The following is an 18,723-nucleotide window of genomic DNA, read 5'->3' on the forward strand; positions in this document are numbered from 1 at the left end:
CAGTCTCCGTGCCAGCTCAAGTGGCACACGCAATGAGCACAACGAATGGATGCATGAACGGTTTGAACTGAATGCAGTGAACCACAACGGTGCATGGGCTGCACAAACACAGTCTCCGTGCCAGCTCAAGTGGCACACGCAATGAGCACAACGAATGGATGCATGAACGGTTTGAACTGAATGCAGTGAACCACAACGGTGCATGGGCTGCACAAATGCAGTCTCCGTGCCAGCTCAAGTGGCACACGCAATGAGCACAACGAATGGATGCATGGACACAAACACGGTGCACGAGCCGCCACTGCAGGCCCGTGTTGTAGCTGCCAACAGGGCAGTTCTCGCAGCTTGCAAACTGTTGCCTTGATCCTGGCGCACATGGAAATGAACAGGGGGGGGGGGGGCAAAGCAAAAATTGAACGGGGCTGGTTAACAGGGGCAGTGGGCATGGCATGGCAAAGGCAGCAGGCAAACACAGCCCGCAGAAGAAGGCCGCTGCAGGCAAACACAGCCGGCAGATGAACTGGCCGGCACAGGCCTTGAAGAAAAACAGCCAGCCGGCAGATGAAGTGGGCCGGCACAGGCCTTGCAGCACAGCAGCTGCAGACGATCCAGCCGGCACAGACCTTGCAGCAAAATAACAGCTGCCGATGAAGTTGGCCGGCACAGGCCTTGAAGAAAAAAACAGCCAGCCGATGAAGCTGGCCAGCCTTTGCCGTTCAGTGGAGGTTGGTGGAGGGGGTGCGGTGGTGCTGGCCACTCGGAAGGCGGGCTCGGACCTACCTACCTGTCTCCCTCCCAACCTATCGCCTTTGCCTGTCACTGTACATACCCACTCCCTTAATTTGTCAAACCCCAATTTAGCCCCAACTTATTTTTTTGTTGTTTTTATTTTTACTCCCCCACTATAAATCGTCCCCTAACCCCCTTTATCGTCCTTGTTCGGCTAACCTATCCTGTCACATAGCCGACTCCCAACCCCTACGTTCCCTTCCCGGAGGGGAATAAGGGAGAGCTAACGTCCTGTGTCGAGGCCCAATTCAAGCCTCAGAATGGCCTCCCCAGAGTTCGGCGATCTATAACCAAAGTGGGTCCAGCGGCCCACAACGAGAGCGAGGGGATGGATGGTGCGGAGGGGTACATCTCCTAATCTACCCTATCCATTTAACAGTTAAACTACCCCGGGGCTTTCAACAAGCGCCTCTCGCTTAAACTATTGGTTCTAACAACCCAGATTCCCGTCGCCTGTGTTGGTGTCCTCACAATTTCGGGCCTCGCCCCCCAATTTTCTCTCCGTGCCCTCACACGGTCTCCTGGCTGGGACACGTGGCTCCCTTTGGCAGGCACGACCCTCTGCCGAATCTCCGACGATGGCACCCCCGGGCACTACACTGCCTCCGTGCCTACCAGCTCCCTAACACCGGGGAGTGCCCCCCATGGCACCTCCCCTGAAACGCACACGTGACAGGCCGGCCTCCCGGGCCCCTTTCCGAGGGTCACCCGTGCCCACAACACTGCCCACGCGGCTAATGGCGCCCCGGGCCCCCGCACCAAGCAGGCGCACCCGTGCCCACTACTCTATCCCGGCCCCCCATGGGCCCTTGGCCTACCACGGCCGACGAGCCTGGTGCCCGGGGTACCCACTCAGCGATACTCACCTTTCGCAGCCACGCTCCCAAGCCCGTCAACAGGGCTCCTGCACCCCTCCAAATGGGTCTCGAGCCTACTTTCCCACCAACAACAAAATGACCTCCATTTTTCAATTTGACTAACCCAGCTAACTCACTCTACACTGACCCCGGGGTCCCTTGGGCGGGAGTCACTCCTCCCCCCAATCACTCATCGCACCATGCATTCCCCATTCGCTCCATACACACAGACCCGCTGGCCTCACTCACTCAACATGTACACGTACTCACCTCACAACCCACAACTCTTCAACACACTCACCGCTGAACTCTGCCATCCTTCTAACTACATCCCCTAACTAACTCGTGCTCCCACGTCGTCCCTTAAACTATAGCACGTTCCTTTTAACACTATGTAGCTCAGCTACGTCCCCTCTACACATTCACAAGTCTGTCCATGTCTCCAAATAATTCATTTTATTTCCCAACCTAAATCTGGCTACAATCCCTCTAACTAATCCATTCCAAGGACTCCATGAGGACTTACCCCTGCCCCACGAAGTCGGTCTAGCTAAGCTAACCCTTCCCCCTAACTAGTTTCCATCCTGTGCCCAGGGAAGGGGGTCTTTCGCCCCTTGCCCAGGAATCCTGTGCACCCGAAAGTGAGGCTTACTGTTTTTTTTTTTTTCCATGCGCAGCACCTGCGCGGCAACTCAGAGCTCGCGCACTTTGCACCTGCCCGTGACGTCATGCAGCTGCACGTGTTCCTCGTCCCTCCTTGGACGGTACCATCCGGCAGAGATACCCCTCCTGCCGGATTCCAACCCCACGTGCAGCCATGACGTCACCGTGCGCATAAAAAAAACACAAGCCCCACGTCTCGAGGGGTTCCCCACGCGAACACATGTGCTTTGCCCATTGGAGCTGAACACACACGATCGCGTGGAGAACCCGTCCGGTCCAAATCCATTTACCTGCCTAAACTTGTCCGTCCGCGGGATCGGCAAATCCACCGCGTGCATTTCCGGACCGGGACTTCACTCTCGCAAGCGAGCACGTGGTGGTCTCGTGCGTTGCACAGCACGAACCGCGTGCTCACTGCTGGGTGAACCCGGCACGGTCCCCGAAACAACTACAGCCGCTACACGGCTTTCTCTCCTCTGTCGCCGTCTCCGTCTCCATTCCACACACGCATACCTGCGTGTTCGACGCACACAGTCCACTCCATCACATTCACACCGGGAGACGCGGCTGCGTGCTCCCGCATGCCAACCGACATCTCCCTCACATACCGCTCTCTCACACACACGGTCTCCCTTGCATACGGCCGTTCACTCACGTGTGCCTCACTACTCACACAAACCATACTACTCACACACGCGGGGGCACTCAACCGCTGTGCCTCATCCACACACCGTGCCTCACTCATACACGCGGGGGAACTCAACCGCGGTGCCTCATCCATACTCCGTGCCTCACTTACACACGCGGGGGCACTCACCCGCGGTGCCTCATCCACACACCGTCCCTCACTCACACACGCGGGGGCACTCAACCGCGGTTCCTCATCCACACACGGTGCCTCACCCACACACGCGGGGGAACTAACCCGCGGTGCCTCACTCATACTGGCCGTTTCATCCACACACACGGCTTCTCTCACACACGGTGCCTCATCCACACATGGCGTGCTGGGAAGCACGCACTCCGGCACCATCGCCACCACACCACTCACACACGGGGTCGCCTCCACACACGGGGACGCACTCACGCCTTGCACCACACACACCGGGACAACCACACTGGGGATTCGTGTCCCCACAAGGGTCTCCGGGGCCTCTATACCCCCCAAGCTCTCCGTGCACTCGTCCACAGCACCCGTCCCCTCAACCTCGCAAAGCACGACCGAACTCACCTGGTCGTGACTCGCCTCAAGGGGGCATACTCCCTCCCCTCGTTCCTGGAGGAGGCCATCCAGGTGCTCGCACTGGTTCTCTACCCAGTCCGCCAGCTCACCCCCATTATCCTCCACTACCTCCGTGTGTGCGTGTGCGTCACTTACCCCGTCTTCATCGCGTATCTCCCGTGTCTCTATACATTTATAAGTTTCTGTCGTCTCCTCTTGTCTATTGGTCTCTGCTTCTTTCTGGCGTCTTTCCCTTATCTTTATGTAGGTCAACCTTGCTTTCTCCTTAAGTCGCTCCCGTCCTTCCCTGTTTTTCACTCCTTGCTCTTTCACGATCTCCGCGTACCTCATCCTTGCTCTCCGTATTAATTGTTCTTTTCTCTCCCTCGCAATTACTTTCACCTCGTCTCTTGTCTCCCGAATTACTTTTTCCTTACCCGCCTCCACCGCGGGCCTGTCAGCCGCTGCGCCCCCTTCCAGCTCGTTTGCTCCCACACGTGGAGTCGCCATTCCCAGCTCCCTGGTCACGGCCTTCATGCCCGCCTGCAGGCATCGGCCCATGTTCTGCGTCTCACCCCGTAGTTCTTTCATTTCCTCCTTCATGTTTGCTTCCATTCCGTTTATTTGCTGTGTATTCGCATCCATCCTCGTTTTTACTTCATTTGTATTTGTATCCATCTTTTCGTTCATGCCTTTCATTTCGTTTTTCATATCCGCATTCATTTTTGCCAGCATGGTGATTAGCTGGGCCATGTCGGGTACGCTTGGGTGAGCCGTTTCGGCAGGGGTCGGGGAAGGGTTTTGGTGGAGAGGGGGGGGGAGGTGTCATACACCGCGGCCGCTGCCGCACCCATTTCGGGCTCTGGGTTCAGTTGGGCGAGTCCGTGTTCCTGCACAATCAACATTTCCTGCTCGGGGATTCCATCCTGGACCATGGATCCTACACATTCTACATCCATTTCTAATACCCCCGGCTCCCGCTCGCCTTGAGACGCCATCTTGCTTCTCTTAAAGGGTTAATTTCGCTCGCTCGTAATTTGGAGGGAATCGGGGGTCGCTTCTCTCACCCCTGGACCGATTCCCGTGAATTTAGCCGGAGACAGGAGAGCCTGTTTTCCTGTTCTCCGATACCAGTGCCGCGAGGAGGGCGATGAATTTGTATCCCACTCCTGACACCAGTGTTGCTGATTCGCGCCCGCCGGCGTGCGACGGCCACGTAACTCGAATCGCGGCACGTCGCCCACCGGACGGACAATCCAGTCGTGACCCTCTCGGACTAACACCGGGAACCAGTCACGGGTGGACCTTTCGGTCTCACCGCGATCGAGCCAATCAGCCCCCGCGTGGGATAGGGTTGCTCGCCAAATTCGACCTACCTAAGTACCCACGCGGAGGGTAGACCGGGCGATCGCACCTCGCCGCAGGTCGACTTCGGACACGGGCCACTTAAGCGACCCGTTCCGTACTATCGGGATAACCGAGCGGTGTTATTCGTCGACCTCGACGGTTCGATTAATTATCGGGCGTATTCAGCCCACTACCAACCCTTTACGTGAAGCAAGATGGGGATTCAATAGAGGAAAAGACGAAGCGAAGCGGGAAACAGTTCAACACAAAGCACATTTATTCGCGGCACACGGGAGCACACATATACAATTCCACCAAATGCACACAGAAAAGACACAATGTAATTTACACAAAAAGCAAATGTAAAAGCGAAAACACAATGCAGAGCTAATACCGACTACCGAGCACACGGCAACACTTATACAATTCTACTTCACAGACGGCGCCGACAACACATACCCAAAACCAAGGAAAAGAATACCCTCAAGGATGAGGCGGGCCTGAGGCCGAGACCGGGTCGCGCCTACCCGTCTGGTGATGAGACGCGGAGCGACGATGGCGCCTCAACTCCGCGGGCCTCGCGGACGGTGTCTGGTAGGGGGTGGAAAGGGGCCCCCTTGGTCGCACTATCTCAGCGCGGGGGGAAACAGGAGGGGGTTGCTGATGCTCGGGGTATAGAGGATTTTTATTGTCCCGCGACGAGCGTCTCCACCTCGGCCAGGTCGCGCTGTCGGCCTCCCTGGGGAGCAGCTCCCTGCACGACGCGAGCACCCCCTCGTCTGCCCTCGCCGCCTCTCCACAGCTCCGTCCCCTCCGTTCCGACTCCAACGCACACGACGACCAGCTCCTTCTTGCCAACTCCACCGCCCGCGAAGTCTTGACTCTCTGTTTCCGACTCTCCTACTCTCCGCCTCTCGACTCTCTGGACTGACGAACACGGTCCTTTTATCCGCCCCGTAGCTTCGCCCTCTCAGCTTTGACCCCCTCCCTTCGACCTTTCACCTCGCTCCCCATTGGCCCGAGCAAAAGTGGGCGTGAAGGCTTTTTGATCCATAAATTTGCATATATCGATCGCCCTGGGGGCGGGGCCACCCGCCCCTCGCTCACCGATTGGACGGCAAAAAGTGGGCATGTGTCGTTTTTGATCCGTTTTTGAAGCACAAAATCCGTGATTTTGTACACGCTGTTCGGCGCGCGCCCTGCACGAGTCCAACACCGGTACCCACAGCGGGGCAAGAACGGTGGCGATGCGACGGTTGCGAGGTGTGACGGGAAGGTCGTGGCGGTTGTGGTGAAGCGGCGTTGTGGTTGGTGGTTGATGTTGTGACTGGTGGTGGTAATCATGGCGGTTGGTCCAAAATAAAGATAGCAAAAGAAAAACGGCTATCCTGAAGAGTCGCAGCACGCATAAATGACATGTATTCCCACTAGACAACGGGTTTGGGCCTAACTGCACAGGTACTTACCGAGATATCTCACCTAAGGGACCTGAATGGTGGTTTGCGAATTTGGTAACCACAACAATATATATATATATATATATATATATATATATATATATATATATATATATATATATATATATATATATATATATATATATATATTTTTTTTTTTCAGGAAATGGAGCATCCAACCATAAATAAGCAAAAGAAGATCAGGTCTCAGACCTATTTTGCTTGTTGCTCGCAGCTCTTGCTTGTTTATTATTTGACTAGCAGTGTAGATCGAGTTACTTGTTTGGTCGGATGCTCCTTTTCCTTTAAAAGCCTGAGACCTGATCTGCTCTTGCTTGTTTATTATTAGACCAGCAGAGTAGATCCAGTTTTCCTTTTTTGGTTGGATGCTCCTTTTCTTTCAAAATCTAAAATCCCAACCTCTCCAATCTTTTACATATATATTCTCAATAACGTGTGTACACAAAGAAGTTGATGTTTTCGAAAAAATAATTAAATAAGAGAGAGAGAGGGTGATGTTGAATGTTGCTCATACCTATCAGATGGTGTTTAGCATGTGATGGAATAACTACACGTCGTCAGCTGTTACACATTAGGCAATGCAGATCGACAAGATTGTGCAGTTTTTGATTTATACGTCTGTGTAGAATCTGTTGAGACATCATATTGAAACTTGAAAGTGAAGACCAAGAAGGAACCAAAGAAGTAAAGAGCAAAGATGGAGTCATCAGGAGGAACCTGGATAGGATTCAGGTTTCAGCCGCTACTGCACAACCCTCAAACGCATCCGAGTGCAACCAAGTGAACCTTACAGAAAATTTTTGCAAGAATTGACTTCTCCTTGGAGAGATAAATAATAAAAGAGAGGAATAGAGAGATGAAAGAAGAGAAGAAAAAAAAAATCAAGAATTTTAATGAATAAAGCAAATTATTTTTTAAAAAACATAAATTATATATATATATATATATATATATATATATATATATATATATATATATATATATATATATATATATATATATATATATACGTATCATGAATGTGTTTAAATATAAGATTAAAATTTCTGAGTACTGAATCGCTCAAGAATATACAGTACATGCTGATAACTTCCCAACTTACATTAATGGATGTGTCTTTAAATATACATGTCTGCTCATGTTATTCCGATCATGAAGCGCAGTTTTCCGAGAAGGAATTTCGAATTTTCGAGTCACCTTTGCTAATCCTGCAGAAATCCGTTTTCTTATTAAATCCCTGTCGGGTGCAGAACTCACAATGGAACCCTAGCTTGCAGTTCACCATCATCGCTGGGCTGCGGCCATTGTCTTGTCACTTACACACGGAACTTAACCACTTATAATGTCCGCCACCGAAGCTGGACGGAAGTTGTGTGTAAGCAGGATAACTCAAAACATTGTTGACAGATTCATATGAAACTTGGTGGACAGGTTGGGAGTGTGACAATGACGAATTGGTTTGGTTTTGGTGAAGATCCGGATCGGGATCCAGATACTGTAAGTTTTTATTTTAAATTTTTCTTGTGTCTCTTCTACCATTGAGAGATAGGACCAAAATCGATATATGACATGATATTTCAAAAAGTTGTGGACGGGTTATGACAAAACTTGGTCGATGAGTTAGGTGACAAGAACAAGCCAATTCGATTTTGATTCAGGTCCGGATCCAGATCCAGCCTCTCAGTGGGATGCAACACGTAAACTGTTCAGCTGAGTGCAGTTCAGAGGTATGCACTCTTCCAGTGCAGTTCTAGTTTGGAAAAGTGTTTTTCAGTCGATTGAAGTGGAATCGTGTCAGGATGGTCATGTGAAATTATTGGTCCTCACGATATTGTGTAGATTATAATTAATATGGGAGCAGCGACGGGGGTTATTTTCTTACTGTTATTCAAACGTGTAATTAAAAACACCGCACTGCACTGGAAAACATGGGGCGAGGAATACTGGACGATGAAGTATGGGGACTTGTAATACCCTCTCCTACCTGGAGCGGCGCTACACGAGACACATTTACATGGAGAATTTGCTTCCCCTCCTCCTCCCCCCCTGAGACCACCGGTAAAGATTTTTAAAAAACAACCCCATGCACTAAATGGGGTCATGCTGATCCGATGTAGCAGGTCTGGATGTTCTTGACCCTGAACTGTAGGAGTAGTAGTGCCACAAACACCATTCTGTGAATTATCATAAGGATTAATTTTTTTACGGCAGTTGCTGGCAGGAAAGCTGAGAGGTATGCGAACTTGTCTTTGAGCTGTCTTGCCTGGGTTCAAATCCCAACCTCGCTATAAACTGTGATTCTCGTGTTTTCCATTTGTGATGAGTCATCAATGCGTGTGCCATCCCTCAGATGGACGGAAAGGTAAATGACCCATTTGTCAACACTGGCTTTGGTACACATTAAAATCTCACAGTATATTTTCCTTGCAGTATGTGAGTTATTGCTGCATCCTGAACAAATTGCAAGTACATGACAAATTCGTCCTACAATCAATCGAGCACAAGGCCTAGTGTGCGTGTGCGTGTGCGTGCGCGTGCGCGTTTGTGAGTGTGAGCTGCTTTCCGATGTTCCCGATGCCTCCGACACGTGTCACCTCTAAATACGCACTTGGTGTATGACCCGAGGAGACCACCTATTGGACTTCTTCCAAGTATGACTGTTGCACCGAATTGAACTTTGACCGTGTCTGGTCATTGGGACTAGATCCTGCCACTTAGCACAGTTTCAATTGAATCCCGCTCCTCCATATACCTATTACACAACACACCACAACACACTCTCCACAACGTCTCTTCCCAAAAAGAGATAAAATGTCCTTGTGAAAGCCCAGCAGATGGCAAACTTAACTAAACATTGGTGTTTGTTTAATACCTGAATTTGGCTGGAATACCTGAAAGGCTACGATTGGCTGAATATTCAATGGCAATTCATTTCACATCAGTGGACAAGTTAATAATGTTTTCGGCAAACGTTTCCAAAGCATTAAGCGAAAAGGCAACAATTTTCTTGCATTTCTCATGTATTCGCAGCATGCTGTGTCATACATGGAACAAAAGCATCACAATGGGTTTCCCTCAAAACACACCTCATGTACATCATCAGGAGTGGCTATCCACTGTTTATAAGTGACGACCCCATACCAGTTACGCATTCATGGCGGTTCGCCTGCATGCCCTCTCACAGGCAGTGGAAAAGGGCTCGAAAAAGGTGGAATCAATCAAAACGGGGGCTCAGGTTGTTATAATTCGCTTTCAAAATCGTACAGCGCCGCCTTATGTATAGTGAGCCCTATTTGTGCGCAGGTGGTGAACGGTGCAGGAAAAGATCCTGTGACGGGAGGTTGATGGGTCGAGCTGGACCCGTGCAATGTAAACAGCCCACGGTGAGACCATCTCGAAGAGAATAGACTGGAAACGATAAATGTGGCAGACACAAAGGGTTACTGAAATGACACCCTTGGGTTATCGTAATTAATTTTCTTATAATGTCCATCTGGATTCATTAATCATCGAATATCTTAAGCAAATGAGAGGTGTCTTGTCGGTCCAATTACATACATACAGATCGAGGCCAGTTTTCCTTGGTAAAGGTTAAGTGATTCCTTATTCTCAAGAATCTCCGTATGTCATTTTATCGAAATTAATACGTTACGAAGTATGACGTCATTATCACATAAGCGGTCACTGAAATAAATGGAGTCTGTGTTCATGACGCAAAATCCAGCCCTCCTTTCAACCGTCCACTTCAAACATGTTGGGTGCACCCATTGCATGCATGACTACAACATCACACCACACGGTGTACCATGCTGAGCAAAATATGAGTGAGTGGTTGACATGAACGGACAGGGCGTCACTTCGTGAGGGCAGGTGTTGTCCTATTGTGGACGATTCTTGATGTCATGTGTACAATCCCAAACTTTCATTTCGCCTTTTCTTATCACATAATATATAAGGTACACACACTGTGAACCAAGTCAACGCGCAGTCAATGCCCTCTGCTGGCCGCATTACATTAATAAAGGTACATTAGAGACACCTTCCGAGATAGAGAGAGAGAGAGAGCGAGACAGAGAAACAGAGAGAGAGAGAGACAGACAGACAGACAGACAGACACAGAGAGAGAAAGACACAGACAGAGTGAGACAGAGAGACAGAGACCAACCCACTCGGAAAAACGTGACCTTCATTGAAGGTGTGCATGGGGCGAACCCTCGGGTTTATACAAAGTGTCTCCAAGAGTGCACGACGGGGTGACGAGGTTCAAACTCGGTCGTGAAAGAGCCGGGACGCTGGATGCCTCGGGAAATCGATGGAACTGTATACGCACATTGGTGCTAAAATGGTCCACAAAGAGGTACCTTCCCCAACTATAACAAGGTGCCTCGACTCAGCCCATTCATCGCAGGTACACATATCGAAATTGCCGGATTCCCGCGCGTTTCAGGGGTGACACGCGGTTGCACATCACGCGCATCCACCCAAAGCCTGGAAAGCTTACAAATGTCCCACCTGAACTGCCGCCAGTCTCTCGTTAAAGACGCATCTGATCGGCGTCAACTGCGTGGAGCTATTGACACCACCAGGCACCTTCAGTCCATCCTTGGTCGGGGAGCGAGCAATGTGTGCGTGCGGGAGCTGCGCCGTGCTCACGCGCTGTGCGCTCTCTCCGGACAGCCTCCCTCCCCCCCACCCTTCGCCTTCCGAACCCGCCCGCGAAGCTCGGCTCACTCGCTCATCCGCAGGCTGCGACGCGCCGCCAATACTAACGGGCGGCCCCGAACGCCCGCACGCACTGCGCGCCTCATATGCACCCAGCACGCGTCTGCGGAACCATGCACCCGCTCCACACGGGTCAAAACGGGCGCATCTCGCTCGCTTTGGGTCTCTCAGCAAACGGTGACGATGGAAGGCAAAAGGAGGAGGTAATCTGGACGTGAGTTTTGTATAAAGGGGGGGAGTGCAGATAAGAGAAAGAATTAGAGGGAGAGAAAAAAAGAAAAAGAGGTACAGTGATAACATGGGTCATCATGTAGAGGCCATTACCATAGACCACCAACCAAAAGGAAGTTTGGAATGTTCACGTATTGCAAAAAATTTATCGAAATAACAAACGTGAAAAATTATTTCATACGATGGTCATCAGCAAAACCAAGATCTGAGACACGACTAAGTGTCATTAGCTGGAAAGGACCTTGGCATTGAAGTCATAGACCATGCTTTTCATGACAACCAGAGACAGAACAATCCACATGACAGTACCGTGGATCACCACTCAAAATGGGCATTGTGCAATGGTAACTTCGATGTGCAAAGTTCATATCAACAGCACTGCTTTGGGCTCAATGTCATCCTCACCAAGATATGATGATTCCCCTCCAACCTCTGTTGTTCTGCCATCTGGTATAATTTACCTTTCATGAGCCTACACCTCCACAAAAGGAAAAAAATAATAATCATAAAACTAGAGTTCATAGAACACCTTACCCCACACAGTCTTGAGAAAAAAGATCTTGGGCGGGGTCTGCGAGCAGCAAATTTCATTGGTCGAGATGACGTAAAATGCCTATTTTGTCGAAGTATTGTTGAAGGTTTTTGAAAGTGCCAAAAAGGCGATTTGTGTTCTCCAGTGCTCAAGTATATAATTCAATGCAATAAAATAAAAATTTTAATTGTTCTTGAAAAAACTGTTTTTATCCGCGTCGCGTTGCGAATGCTGGCTCTAAGAGAGCTCCGCGTTGTTGTTGTTGTTCTTCTTGTTGTTGTTCTTCTTCTTGTGGTGAAGACAAAGCCTTTATGACGTGGCTTTTGGACACATTTGTCCTTGTTTTTAGAAGTTTTCCGCCGTTGATGTGGTGTCTTTTACACCACCCGATCTAACATGTCACATTAGTTCTTCATGCCTGTTGTTTGTGTCCTTTATGACCCACTCTTCACTTCGCGTGCACGGGGTAAGGATATAATATGTAAGTGTGCACACTTCAGTCGCAAAATGAGCAAAGATCCCCATCGATCATCACCTTGGATTAACACACAAACTGTTTGGATTCTCACAAGTTCACTGGACTAGTATACCATTGTTTTGCAAAGAGAAACACCTTTATAAATAAACTAGTAAAAATCCCAGCATTGTGGCAAAGCTAAAAACATGTACTTTCGGCCAAAAACCATAACATCAAAGTTTGTCCAAAGAAAGCACATGCACCTTGGCCCCAAAGGTCAAACAATATTTGCTGTTACAATATTCAGGCATCATAGGCAAGACAAAAATATATTTGGGATGCAAGGTGTATGTCTATACCTGTATTCTGCTCGACTCCACATTGTTTGAAAGGTGCTTCTGGCAAATTCTCGATTTGCATAACTCAACCCGTCACTCACACGGATGTCAGAGTGGATTGAGCAGTCCGTGGAAAATTTCATAAAATAACTACATGGGAGAAATCCTCAACTATCCTGAGTTCTGCAATCTGAAGACATCTCTCAAAAAACAAACAACTAACAACAGCCCCATTCAAGCCATTGTTTTAAAGCTTCATTTTTGGCCACATACTTCCAGTTATTTTTTTAATCCAATTTTTTTTTTTTGAAAACTCGAACAAAAAAACATGCCATTTCATGCACTTCATGCAATAGCCTAAGTTCAAAGGTCAAATCCATAGGATTCATCTAATTTCTAAAGGTAGAGACTTTTACTTGGACCAAAGTTCACAACTTCTGCTGAAAAAGACCAATTTCTGTGCAGAACCAACTGCCAACTTTAAAGTGCGTGTCCCTGCTGTGTTCTGTTAGAGCAGGCCTTGGCCCTCAGAGAATGACAAAACCAGCTCGTAAAGAGCGAAGCGCTCAAACGATGACCTCCAACGTGTGACAGCAGGGTGACCACCTAGAACATGATTCGAAGGAATGGTTGTCCAGGCAAATTACCAATTCCAAGCTCATGTCAAACAGTTGGGTCAAGAATAACCCTCAGAACTATTGCCTTTCAGATAACACTCTTACATGCATTCTCAGGTCATGAACTAGGCCTATGCAATGAAAGAACGACTATGACCGAATTGCTTACGCCTACACAAGGAACGTAGAATGGCTGAGTTCCTGCAGAAAAGAGTTGTAGTGAAGCACCTGTCTGGGATTGGACGTGGGATTTATATTTGGACTGCGGCCCAAAAAAATACTGTCCAACACTGCTGTTGATGTAATCCATTTGATCTTCTACTTAATGACGGCACAAGGTGGCATGAGTGAGAACTCTTATTTTCTCTTTCCATCCAAAGCCCATGATGACTCAGATGGTATGATCAAAACGCTTGTCATAATGTTTGCATTGGTGTTTGCAGTTAACGTCGCCTTCGAGGGTATTGGTTTGTTTTGAAATTGCATGATTATAGTCACTCATCGTAAACGGAACCAATAATGAAAGGAAGGAACCCTACGTTTTCCCCCTACAAATGAGAAGAAGTCAATGATCAATACACTATTAAATAATGAGCGAGGTCTTTATAACAAGTGTTCCTACCAATTCGTACCGCAGGGAAAGCCATGTTTCTTTTACGACAATTCTGCTCACAAGACATGTAATGATGTGCACATGGAAGGTGCATCGGTTTCAAAGCACTCCCTTCGGTTGTAGGCAAGCCAAAACGCCGGATCACGTGGACCATTGCTATATTGCAATTTTGAATTTTCTGTTCGACTCGAGAAAGAGGTCCACCACCTTTCCTCATTAATAGGACTTCAAGCTCTCTCGAGATGTTCAAGGTTTCTGGATCAAGTTCGGAGTATTTTGCCAATGGTGGATTTACAGTAAAAACCCGGTGCAGCGCATACCTCCACCAGGCTGAACAATTTACGTTTTGTATCCCACTGATAGGCTGGATCTGGATCCGGAACCTGAACCAAAATCTAATTGGCGTCTTCCTGTCACCTACCTAACTCATCCATCGAGTTTTGTCATAACGTGTCCGAAATGTATTGAGATATCATACCAGATATCGTTTTTGGCCCCATCTCTCAATTGTGAAGAACCAAATGAAAATTCTGTCTGTTTGTCTATCTGTGAGCAGGATAACTCAAAAAGGTAAAGACAGATTTGGACGAAACTTGGTGGACAGGTTGGGTGTGCGACCAGGATGAATTGATTCGTTTCTGGTAAAGATCCGAATCCAGATAGAATGTTTTTTAAAAAAGTGATTCTTCACCATTGAGATAGGGCCAAAACTGATAACTTATATAGTAGGATATCTCAAAAATGTATGGCTGGATTCGGCCGAAACTTGGTGGACAGGTTGGGTGTATCACCAAGCCAAATTGATTCGATTTTGGTGAACACCTGGATATAGGATACAATACTTTTTTTTAATTTATAAAGTGATTCTTCTTAATTGAGAGATAGGGCCGAAAACGATGTGGAGCATGAGATTTGAAAGCGTTTTGGACGAGTTATGACAAAACTTGGAAGTGAATTGGGTAGGTGACAATAACAAGCCGATTAGATTTTGGAGTGGGAAACAAAACCTAAAATGTTCAGCCTGGCAGAGGTGTGCAGTCAACTGAATGCGGTTCTAGTTATCTTGTATTTACTGCCCTAGAAATGGTACACTTCTGCTGAATGTTCTAGAAGTAGTGCACTTATCTCTGAGCTTCAAGTCTGATATAAAATCTCGACCTCACGATAAACTGTCATTCTGGCGTTTCACATCGGGGTGTTGCATCATAAAGCGCATGCGTCCATCACAAGGATGTTAAGCTGGGTATTCCATCTGGTTAGTGGCTGTTAAAGGGATTAATGGTGGCAGAAAATATCATGATTTTGGATTGGGTATGATCTGAGACGGTGGTGAACAGCTGTCTTGATGACTTAAAATGTTGTTTCATGCAATTGCCTGCATGCCTGTGCATGACTTGTATTGCAGCTCCTTCATGAGCCTGCAGAGCTCATTCATCAACTGAACAATTTGGCTGTTCACCTTATTAAGTTTAGACCTAAATATTGACTGTAAACTTGTTTTAAAAAGGTAATACCTCTATTATCTCTATCTCTCTCTCTCTCTCTCTCTCTCTCTCTCTCTCTCTCTCTCTCTCTCTCTCTCTCTCTCTCTCTCTCTCTCTCTATCTCTCTCTCTCTCTCTCTCTCTCTCTCTCACACACACACACACACACACACACACACACACACACACACGTACGTAAAAAAAGACAGACAAAGAGTGACCAAAAAAAGGGACAGACAAAAAGACAAACAAAGCCATAGACAGACACAGACACAGATACTTCACGAAAATGTTAGGAGTTAACCTCCCGTAATCTCTTCTCCCCATCTTCAAAGCACAAGCAACTTCAGCAAAGCCCAGAAAGATGATTTTCTGCACCAGTGGGAGTAGAAGGAGAGGAAATGGAGGAATTCTTCCCAAAGAAGTAAGGAGGTGCAGAGACAGGCCAGTGGAAGAGTCTCTATATACAGTGGAGTTCTGATAAACCGCAGCCAGCGGAGCGTGAGATTGCGCATGCTGCCTCTTTGCTGCGAGTTGAGATTAGGCATCTCCGGAGCATCACTTGAGCACCTAAGCTCCCTGAATGTAGGCGAATGGTTGGGAAAGGCAAGGGTAATATTTCTCCCAAGCAAACAGGCATATTAACTACACAGCGACGCAAAACCATCGAATCATATTCACAAAATCGATACCACATTCTCTCCCACATTGGCTGCAATAGGTTGGGAATTCATGTCAGGGCAACCTGAGAGTCTTTTACCCTCAACTGCAAAGTAATCAACTTTTCCCATTTGGACTAATCTATGGCTCAATGCTTGCTAGCAAAATGAAAAGGCCAGAAAATATTTGCCTCTGGGAAGCCTCCTGTTTTCTTATTTTTTTCTCTTTATGGAAACCAAGCATCTATGTCTATGTCTATGTCTATATCTATCATCAACTTGTTTAAAGAGCAGAAGCTGCTGTGTCCACACAGCAACCACAATCAAAGATAGCAAGCATTGTAACCTGAGGTCAAGGACTTTCCAACAAGACCAGATCATTTGTGACCAGAAGTTCAGGCAGGAGTTTCTAATTTGTTCAGGGTACCAGGGATAACGCACATACTTTTTGCCAAGGACACCGAGAGATCTTTAACGAACACCAACTAATACTCGCCGACGGGGCACCAGATAATATCCATCAGGTGGACAGCACACACATTATTCTGTCACTTGTCTGTGGCGTCAGCAGTGAGCATTGCATTAAAGAGCACATTAAGCAGACAAGAAATATTAACCTCTGTTGAGCAGAATATGATATTTGTTTTGTTGATATTTGTTGCACATTTAACTAAAAATTTTGCAATCCAGGAAGCAAACTTATAAACATAGGGGCAACACCGCTGGGTGCTCACCTGGTAGCAGCTGGATAAGATAACCAGAGAACCACTGGTTGGTGTGGATGACCTACAAAATATGTAAATATGTAAAATTTTTGCACAAAATATGTAAAAATATAAGAAAGTAAATACCTATGGATTTTTTTTAATATCATGAACAAACTTTGGCATATCACGTGTGATGAAGGCAGTGGTCAAGTTTCTTTGGAATTGTGTCTGTAGTTTCTGAGAAGAAAGCAAATACCTGTTTGGGGGTAATCCCCCACCCCCATAAACTCCCTCTGTAGACATCCTCAGACCCTGATTTTTAAAATGCTGTGAACAAACTTCGGTACATCATGGGTGATGAAGGTTGTGGTCAAGTTTCATCAGAATCGCATTTGTAGTTTCTGAGAAGAAAGCAAATACCTATTTTGGGGGGAAACCGCCCATAGACCCCCTTAGACCCCGAATTTTTAACGGCATGAAAAAACGTTGGTACATCACAGGTTGTTGTCAAGTTTCATGAAAACCATATGCGTGGATTCAGAGAAGTAGCAAGTATCTGTGAATGGACGGACGGACTGACGGACGGATGACGCGCCTTCCAATAAACTCCCCAGAACTATGTTCCAGGTGAGCGAAAAGCAAAATATAGAGTTCATAGAACACCTTACCCCACACAGTCTTTAACAAATGTATGTAGGATAGGACTTTTCAACTCTTGCTTTGTGTTTGAGCACGAGCACTATTTCCGAGCACAACCATGATTTTCGAACATGAGTCACCATTTTTGTTTGAATCTTGATTGATGTTGATGAATCTTGATGTTGTTTGAATGTTGTCTCGATCTAGATATTCCCCCACCTGAGAGCACAAACGGCACATTTGATTGGTTGAGATGGCCTAAACTTTTTCCCAAAATACTACTAAACTGCAAGTTTTTGGATGTGCATACAAGGCGATTTGTGTTCTCCAGCAGAGGTTCTAAAACTGTGGTCTGTGGACCATCATTGGTCCATGACCTCGATTGAGGTGTTCCACAGAAAGGCTGCAGAACAATCGAGAATATTTGTATCGGCCATGCACTTGTTTTTTATTGTTGTTTTTTTTTCTGACGACGGAGATCAAAGCCTCATGTACTACTTTTACTCCATACAGAAGCATGGCGGTTGTCAAGAGCAAAAAGGCTTACTCGTTGGTTTGAGCTTTGTTCAGAAGTACAGCTATTTCTGGCAGACCGTCTATTTGAATTCACAAGTTGTTTTGAAGATCCATCCTTGCTCTTGCGATTGGCTTCCCTCTCTGATATATTCACACATCTGAGTGAATTGAATGCTGGGCTGCAGGGAGTTTTAGTCACCCTATTGGATGTGCAAGATAAAATCAATGCAATGATCAAGAATCTTGACTTGTTTGCACGTTGCATAAAAAAATGATGACATCATCGCATTCCCAACATTGGAAGGTTTTCTCTCTGAAAATTAACTGGTTCTTGACAAAAATAATAATATTAATTTAAAAAAACGACATTGAAGAACATCTTGTTGCTCTCAAGAAACAATTTGAAGATCACTTTCCACTAGAAACTGAGCTAAACAAATGGATGCGCAATCCCTTCGGGATTGAAAAAAAGTTTAGGTGGCCCGTCAAGAAGCTCAAATTTTCAGGTGGTTTGCGAAAAAAAAAGTTTGAGAACCACTGTTCTGCAATGTTGTTTTTTTTTGTTATTTTTTATATACATTGTCGAGGCTCGTATAAAAGCTAACACACAAAACATAGAACAAAGGGAGACAAGACAAGTGGAGTGGAGGGGGATGCACAAAGCAGTCGGGAACAGAGACATTAGTAGATCTGTGGAAGGGAGAGGGATGGGGGTGGGGTACACGGGGTAAACAAGATGGACATTACATGGACTTTCAGGAAGGAAAGCAGGAAATTTGAAAGAGGGTGGATTAACAGGGGTATAAAAGATCAGGGTTTTGGATGGGGGAAGAGATGAGATAGTGGTGAACAC

General features: G+C 47.1%; 1 protein-coding gene across 1 annotated transcript in view; it reads right to left on the reverse strand.

The window, feature by feature from the left end:
* Window positions 1–11,008, reverse strand: part of LOC147010612 (glutamate receptor ionotropic, kainate 2-like) — a 298,336-nt gene extending 287,328 nt beyond the window's left edge. Inside the window, exon 1 of the mRNA XM_085860314.1 lies at window positions 10,869–11,008. The gene's annotated coding sequence lies outside the window, so the exon portion shown is untranslated. The remainder of the gene's footprint in view (window positions 1–10,868) is intronic.
* Between the last annotated feature and the right edge of the window lie 7,715 nt (window positions 11,009–18,723).

The sequence above is a fragment of the Eptatretus burgeri genome, chromosome 16 (assembly GCF_056783735.1).
Source record: "Eptatretus burgeri isolate ZD-2024b chromosome 16, Ebu_testis_v1, whole genome shotgun sequence".
NCBI lineage: Eukaryota > Metazoa > Chordata > Myxini > Myxiniformes > Myxinidae > Eptatretus > Eptatretus burgeri.